Source organism: Nycticebus coucang, chromosome 2 (assembly GCF_027406575.1).
Source record: "Nycticebus coucang isolate mNycCou1 chromosome 2, mNycCou1.pri, whole genome shotgun sequence".
NCBI lineage: Eukaryota > Metazoa > Chordata > Mammalia > Primates > Lorisidae > Nycticebus > Nycticebus coucang.
This window is the reverse complement of record NC_069781.1, coordinates 2,403,356-2,411,673: the sequence shown is the minus strand read 5'-3', so window position 1 is coordinate 2,411,673 and position 8,318 is coordinate 2,403,356. Positions and strand designations below refer to the sequence as shown.

At 47.1% G+C, this 8,318-nt stretch overlaps 1 pseudogene; it reads right to left on the bottom strand.

The window, feature by feature from the left end:
• Window positions 1-2,380: 2,380 nt before the first annotated feature.
• LOC128562952 (twinfilin-1-like) lies at window positions 2,381-5,641 on the bottom strand (annotated as a pseudogene).
• Between the last annotated feature and the right edge of the window lie 2,677 nt (window positions 5,642-8,318).

The window sequence follows — 8,318 nt, the reverse complement described above, 5'->3', positions numbered from 1 at the left end:
CTGTGGGCACCGTGGTTTATGCCTGCCGGTTGCAGCCCCCATGGGGGGTGTTTTTCAGGTGGAGACTGAGCTAGTGTACTTGGGCTGTTGCTCCAAAATGTCGCAAGCTGACTTAAAGCAACAGGATGTTCTCTCCCCAAAACCAAGGTGTTGGCAGGGCCATGCTCCCTCTGAGGGCTCTGGGCCTTTCTTGTCTCTTTCCGCTTCTGGGCTTGCCACGGTCCCCATGCCAAGCTTGTAGATGCGTCACTCCAGTCTTGCCTCCATTGTCCTGTGGCCTTGGCCTTCTTTTTTTTCAGTAATCGTTGGTTTCTTAATAATTAGTTTAGACTATACAATCACATCTTCTGGAATATTCATGTAGTGTTGTGGAATTTGGGATATAATTGCACATGGATGGTAGAGAAAAACATGCATTACTAAATCACTTTATATCTTCATGACAGGTAACATTCCTCCTGACTGAAACAGCAGGTTCAGCTATGGTCTGCAACACAGCTCCAGGCTTCATAATGCAGTAATTGGTGTGTATGAGTGTGTGTGCACCCATGGAACAACTTAAAGTATATCTTCAGTAAACAGTGCAACATTATTGTCAATTACTTTGGATGATTAAATTTTGTAGTCTGATTATCTATAAACAAAACTACACACATATTCTTTTTTTTTTTTTGGGACACACAGTTTCACTTTGTTGCCCTCAGTAGAGTGCCATAGTGTCACAGCTCACAGCAACCTCAAACTATTAGGCTCAAGTGATTCTTTTGCCTCAGTCTCCCAAGTAATGGGACTACAGACGCCCGCCACAATGCCTGGCTAGTTTTTGGTTGCAGTTGCCGTTTAGCTGGCCTGGGCTGGGTTCAAACCCGCCAGCCACGGGTTGTAACCACTGTACTATGGGCGCCGAGCCAAATACTAGGATCTTAAAACAATTTTATATCTGAATATTTGCTCAGAAGTGATAAAAAACACAATTTGACTATAAATACATAATATTGGAGAAAAATGTCAATTTTGATGTTTGAAACTTTCTCAATATTTTTTACTTTAGTTTTGTTTCCTTTTGAATTATATTCATTTAAATTTCAATCTGAACATAAATATTTGGCCCCACAGTGTGTATATATATATATATATACACATATATATATATATATTTTTTTTTTTTTGTAGAGACAGAGTCTCACTTTATCGCCCTCTGTAGAGTGCTGTGCTGTCACACTGCTCACAGCAACTTCAACTCCTGGGCTTAGGCGACTCTCTTGCCTCAGCCTCCCGAGTAGCTGGGAGTACAGGCTCCTGCCCAGCTATTTTTGGTTGCAGTTTAGCTGACCGGTTTGAACCCGCCACCCTCAGGCCAGCGCCCTGCACACTCAGCCACAGGCGATGCCCAGCCCCACAGTATTTAAAATGAAATGACTTACTTTATTTATTTATTTTTTTTTTGTAGAGACAGAGTCTCACTTTATGGCCCTCGGTAGAGTGCTGTGGCCTCACACAGCTCACAGCAACCTCCAACTCCTGGGCTTACGCGATTCTCTTGCCTCAGCCTCCCGAGTAGCTGGGACTACAGGCGCCCGCCACAACGCTCATTTATTTTTTGGTTGCAGTTCAGCCGGGGCTGGGTTTGAACCCGCCACCCTCGGTATATGAGGCCGGCGCCTTACCAACTGAGCCACAGGTGCCGCCCGAAATGACTTACTTTAGAAATGCAATTTTTTTTAAAGCACTAGAGAGAATTTACTAAGGCTGTTCAAAGTCTTTCAATGTCATCAGAAATTGTGCAGTACAGGAAAATACCTGGTATCATTAAAATTTCAGAGAAAGTTGATCTTCTGAAATTTCAGTGCCACTACAAAAAAATCACTAAAATAGAAAAGGCTGCTGCAATAAAGCATTATTTCTAAAAGCTGCAGACGTGATCCTACAATCTGAGAGAGTTAGCAAAGCTCTTGAAGTAAACAACTTCCCACCTTTTCCTAGGCACACTGAATTTTCACTTAGAAAATAATCCAATCTATGGGTGGTGCCTGTGGCTCAAGGAGTAGGGCGCCGGTCCCATATGCTGGAGGTGGCAGGTTCAAACCTAGCCCCGGCCAAAAACCAAAAAAAAAAAAAAAAGAAAAGAATCCAATCTGGTTCTTAACATATTAAGTAGTGTGAACATTTTAAAGTCTTTCTATTTCTCTTCAAAAAGAATTCAGATGCCAGGCACGGTGGCCCAGCTACTGGCCCAGCTACTCAGGAGGCTGAGACAGGAGGATCTCTTTTTTTTTTTTTTTTTGTGGTTTTTTTGGCCGGGGCTGGGTTTGAACCCACCACCTCCGGTATATGAGACCGGCGCCCTACTCCTTGAGCCACAGGCGCCGCCCACAGACAGGAGGATCTCTTGAGTCCTGGAGTTCCAGGCTGTAGTGCCGCTATGCTGATCGGGTGTCCGCACTAAGTTTGGCATCAATAAGGTGACCTCCCAGGAGTGGGAGACCACCAGGTTGTCTAAGGAGGGATGAACCCGCCCAGGTCAGAAATGGAGCAGGTCAAAGCTCCCATGCTGATCAGTAGTGGACTGGTACCTGTGAATAGCCAGTGCACTCCAGCCTGGGCAACATAGGGAGATCCCATCTCTAAAATAAATAAATAAATAAAATAAAAATAAAAACAAAAAAAGAGTTCAGATATTTCACTAAAATGTAATAAGAAGTATATCCTACTTGGAGACCATCAGACTTTCTGGAACTAGTACAATTGTATAAACCTTTAAGAATTATGTGCGGGTGGCACTTGTGTCTCAAGGAGTAGGGCACCGGCCCCAGGGGTGGTGGGCTCAAGCCCCGCCCTGGCCAAAACTGCAAAAAAAAAAAAACAAAAAACAGTTATGTGAAAGAGTGGAATAACACTGTGAAAACAGTGTGACAAAATTAAACATTATTTTGTTGAATCCTTTTCTAGCTTTAACTCAAAAATAGAAATCATGAGTCTTATATAACATTAATTTTAAAAAGACACAGAGGTGAAATGTTAGGTAATTGCCCCAGAAAAGCCCCTTCCTGCTTTCAACAGACCAAGACTAGCTGTCTCGCTCTTAAAGTTACAGCTCCTTTCCAAGCACAGGGAGTTGCCTACTGGACATCTCCTTATCTCCCAGTCGCAAAACTTACCTCATCTCCCTGTCCCAATTACCTGATGAAAATTTCAAACTTACGGCCTGCCCCTAACGGCTCTTCCTGCCAGAGCAGTAGCTCCTTATTGGCTATTCTACTGCCCCGTCGCCATTCTGAGACTTCCCCTAACTGAACCTATATAAAAGTGCGCTTTTCTTTTGGTCTCTCTTTTCTCTCCTCCTTGGTTTCTTCTCTGCAGCATCCCTCGCCCATAAAGACCTTTCGTACAAGCCTTTGCGGTCTGTGAGATCTCTGCCAGTCGAGTGCTGCCCTTTCATGAAAAGTACTATCTTTCAAAAAGTGCATTTTTCCCCCCATTATATATCAACATGGAATGATTTCAGTTCTCCTGTACTAAAAGCTGAACTTTTAAAAAACTAGTATTGCAATGTTTAATGTGTAGATTTTAATCGGCAGTGGCTTCGGTTTCAGCTGGACCCCCTAATCAGTCTCCCAATTTCTCTTTTTCCTGCAGGACCTTTTGGTTCTGAGAAACTTTGCTTATGTGCATTTTGCTTGGGAAGCACTTCTTCATTAAGGAAGTCTGCAGTCAGTTCTTCTCCCTTGTCTATCTCGGTCTCTCTGATTACATCCATTTGTAGTTGTCTTTCTCCAATTTCTAGTAGAGGGCTCTTAACAGCTAGAATACAGCATCCGTTCTCTTATACTGCATGTATATCCTGATAATGAATAAATAAAAACTATGGACTCTAAATAGTCTCCTTCATGGAAATGTTTATACAGAAAGAAATGGTAACATGCTGAATCCTTGAGAATCCTCTTTGGCAAATCTTTAGTTCTGTGTTTGTTGTGTCAGCCAAAATTCTAATTAATTTCTTTTTCTTTTTCTTTTTTTTGAGACAGAGTTTTACTTTGTCACCCTCGGTAGAGTGCCATGGTGTCATAGCTCACAGCAACCTCAGACTCTTGGGCTCAAGCGATTCTTTAGTCTTAGACTCCCGAGTCGCTAGGACTACAGACGCCTGCCACAACGCCCAGCTATTTTTAGAGACAGGGGTCTCGATCTAGCTTAGGCTGGTCTTGAACTCTTGAGCTCAGGTGATTCACCTGCCTCAGCCTCCCAGAGTGCTGGGATTACAGGTGTGAGCCACTGAGCTCAGCTATAATTTCATTTTTTTTTTTTTTTTTTTGGTTTTTGGCCAGGGCTGGGTTTGAACCCGCTACCTCTGGCATATGGGACCGGTGCCCTACTCCTTGAGCCACAGGTGCCGCCCAATTTCATTTTTTTGTATATATTTCCAATTGTATGTAGTTGAGCTATCTGTTATTCAGTTTTTCCAAAGCCTGAAAAACTTCTTGAGAAATAGTGAATGCTACTACTCCTTATAGTGTCTGGGGTGGCCCATGCCCACATCAATTTGTACCTCATTAATTTTAATCTGTCATAATTCTTCTTCAGCTGCAGTCAATGGGGCAGGGAAGATTGTGACAGCCAAGTATTTTTTATATCCATGTAACGATACGTCTTCCTTTACTGTTCCAAATACTTCATCTTTGGTGGCACCCGTAGCTCAGTGGGTGGGGCACCGGCCACGTGGGTTTGAGCCTGGCCCAGGCCAGCTAAAACAACGACAACTGCAACAACAACAAAAAAATAGCCGGGGGTTGTGGTCCCAGCTGCTTGGGAGGCTGAGGCAGGAGAGTCACTTAAGCCCAGAAGTTAGAGGTTGCTGTGAGCTATGATGCCATGGCACTCTGCCGAGGGCAACACAGTAAGACTCTGTCCCAAAAAAACAAAACAAGGGCAGTGCCTGTGCTGAGTGAGTAGGGCACAGGCCCCATTTACCGAGGGTGGTGGGTTCAAACCCAGCCAAACTGCAACAAAAAAATAGCTGGGCGTTGTGGCGGGCATCTGTAGTCCCAGCTGCTCGGGAGGCTGAGGCAGGAGAATCATGTAAGCCCAAGAGCTGGAGGTTGCTCTGAGCCGTGTGATGTCATGGCACTCTACTGAGGGCGGTAAAGTGAGACTCTGTCTCTACAAAAATACAAAACAAAATAAATACTTCATCTTTAATGTGGGCACCTCCAAACTCCTTTTCCAGAGTTGCTCTTGTGGCTGCATACAACATATAAGAATGATCTGGAGACCACACAATGAACATCCATTCATAACTCTGGGCATCTTGAGAATTTAATCTGAATAATATGGCTGTTGGTCCCCCAACAGAGGTAAAACAAAGGAATCTAATCTTTATCTCAGGAGGCTGACTACATGATTCAAGTTGCTTGTTTTCTTTTTTTCTTTTAGAGATAAGAATCTCATGTTGTGCCCTCGGTAGAGTGCTGTGGCGTCCCAGCTCAGAGCAACCTCCAACTCTTGGGCTTATGCGATTCTCTTGCCTCGGCCTCCTGAGTAGCTGGGACTATAGGCATCCAACTATTTTTTTTGTTGCAGTTTGGCCGGGGCTGGGTTTGAACCACCCACCCTCGGTATATGGGGCCGGCACCCTACTCACTGATCCACAGGCGCTGCCCAAGTTGCTCATTTTCTTTTTTTTTTTTTTGTAGAGACAGAGTCTCACTTTATGGCCCTCGGTAGAGTGCCGTGGCGTCACACAGCTCACAGCAACCTCCAACTCCTGGGCTTAAGCGATTCTCCTGCCTCAGCCTCCCAAGTAGCTGGGACTACAGGCGCCCGCCACAACGCCCGGCTATTTTTTGGTTGCAGTTTGGCCGGGGCCGGGTTTGAACCCGCCACCCTCGGTATATGGGGCTGGCGCCTTACCAACTGAGCCACAGGCGCCGCCCAAGTTGCTCATTTTCAATAGATGTTTTTAGAAGTCTGTACTTTCCGTTTCTGGTGCTGGCAAAGGTATCTTTAACATTTTCACTTACTGGGATGCCGGTCTGGTGGGACATGGCGGCAGTAGTGGGCTTTTGGCTCCATCACTGAGCGCTGCAAGTGGCCTGACCAGTGGCTCCAGGAAGGCCCACGTGGCCTTCTTAGGACACCAGTAGTTGGATTTAAGGTCCCTTCTAATGCAGTGTGATCACATATTAACTAATTGCATCTGCAAAAGACCCTATTTCCAAATAATGCCACATTCTGAGGTCCCACGTAGATATAACGTGTTGACTCAACCCAGAGTCAGTTGCTACTGTTGGAAACAGACCACGAGCCAGTGAAAAGTAGCAAGAGTGAGAATGGCTTTGAATTCTGGCCACTGGGCCAAGTGACCACAGCTGTGCTGGGTGCTGTGAAGCTGGTGCTGAGGGAGAGCAGCAGGCCCAGTGGTCACCATTGGGCTCCAGCTCAGTGAACCCTAAGTGAACAGCCCAGGGACCCTGGTGGGCTGAGGACCTGTAGAGCCATGAACTTTGCTTCAGATGGTGGAGTAGGGGTTAAAGTTTCCCCAAAGGCAGAGCCGCCATTTTTGATATAGAGCTGAGATGTCACTAGGGACCAGCCTGCTATCCTTGAATGTAAAGTTTTCCGTTCTGGAGGTCCCGGGTCATGGAGTCCAAGATAAAAACGGGAATATCAGGCCTGAGGGTCTCAGGGTCTCCACAGGGCAGGTCATTCGTTGGAAGACAGTTGCAAGCTAACTGTGCTTTTTGGAAAAAAGGGTGTACCTGGCGGCTGTCTTCAGGAGGCAATGAATCCACAGCCCCAAGGGGCACATCTGGGTGGAGGCTGTTTCCCTTGGCAGGAGTTTCCAAATAGCAAGTTGTCAGGCAGAGAGACCTCTAGTTCAGAGGAGTTGCCAGGATTATGGGGCCCCAAAGGGAGAGAGTGGTCCACGGCTCAGCGGCAGTTGCCAAAGTAGCTGGTTGGCTCAGCCCTGCTCTAAAGACACTGATTTGTGGGCTAATTTAAGACACCACATGAAATGTCCACGTGAAACACATACTGTCTCCAATATCCAGAGAGTCCAGCAAATAGCTGAGTTTTCTTTTTCGGTGGGTAGGATGGGGGAGAAAGAGAAGAGAGAGCAGCTTCCCCCGACTGCTGAGGAGTTGAATGCTGTGAGCTCAATCACATCATTCCAAGAAACTCTTCCGATGAGAAGCCTGCTGGATTTTTGTCAGGGTCTGTGTGTGCGCTGCTGGCAGGATGATGTGAGAGCACCATTGCCTAGCTGTCGCAGCTGAGGCTTCTGACCTGCCAGTCTGCAGGACATCATCCATATGACCACAGGTGTGGACGTCAGAGGGTGAACACCTGCCCCCTGGTGGCTAGTGGCAGAGGAGAGCACAGCCAAGTACATTGGGTACCTTGCCAGGAGAGTGCGAGCTGGTCACACTCCATTCAGCAAAGAAGCCATCGGCACTGGCCAGGACAGTGTAGCAAGGGCCAGACGCCCATGTGATGGGCTCAGTTATAGTCACACAGTGTCCAGGGCAGCTGGGGCTATGGAGCAGAGACTGACTTCAGCTGGCGTGAGGCCACTGCAAGCTGCTGGCTCCTCTTACCCTTGCCACTGGCTGCTGGGAATTGCTGTGCCACCCTTTCACCTCTTACTAATTATGCTACCCCAGCTGCCTTGAATCCCCCAATCAGTGGGCAGTGTTCCTTTCTCCTGGATTCTGGACTGCTCTGCTGCTGGGCCTCCCTGGACTGGGCTGCAGAGTGACAGGGCACCAGCTCTGTGTACGCAGCACCCACCCACAGGGAGGCTTCCTGCGGCGCTCCAGGGTGGGGAGTGCAGGGATGACATGCAATGGCCCCTCCTTGAGAGTGACTTGGGCCACCCACATCTGATAGGGCTACCAAAGCTCAGGTCCTCTCTCATCCAAATTCCCCAGCACACTTAGACTGTGCCCAGAGCCTTGGGAACCTCTGAGCATTTTGTTTTTTCCTAAATGGTCTGAAGTTGGGGGACAGGAGGAGGGAAGCCATTAACATGGCTTTGCATTTATTTTCCCCTTCAGGCAGCAGCAATGGCTTAGTATTCAACCAGAGAATACTGTTTGGCGGCCCCAGGCTGGATTCGAACCCGCCAGCTCAGGTGTATGTGGCTGGCGCCTTAGCCGCTTGAGCCACAGGCGCCAAGCCAACTAGAGAACTTCCAATGGTTTGACCTGCTGGGGTTTCCACACCACCCTTACAAACTGATGAAGGGATGCCAGGCCCAGAACTCTGCAAAGGAGCAGACATAGCTAAAATAATAATAATCAGCCGCTGCCCCTTGCTTG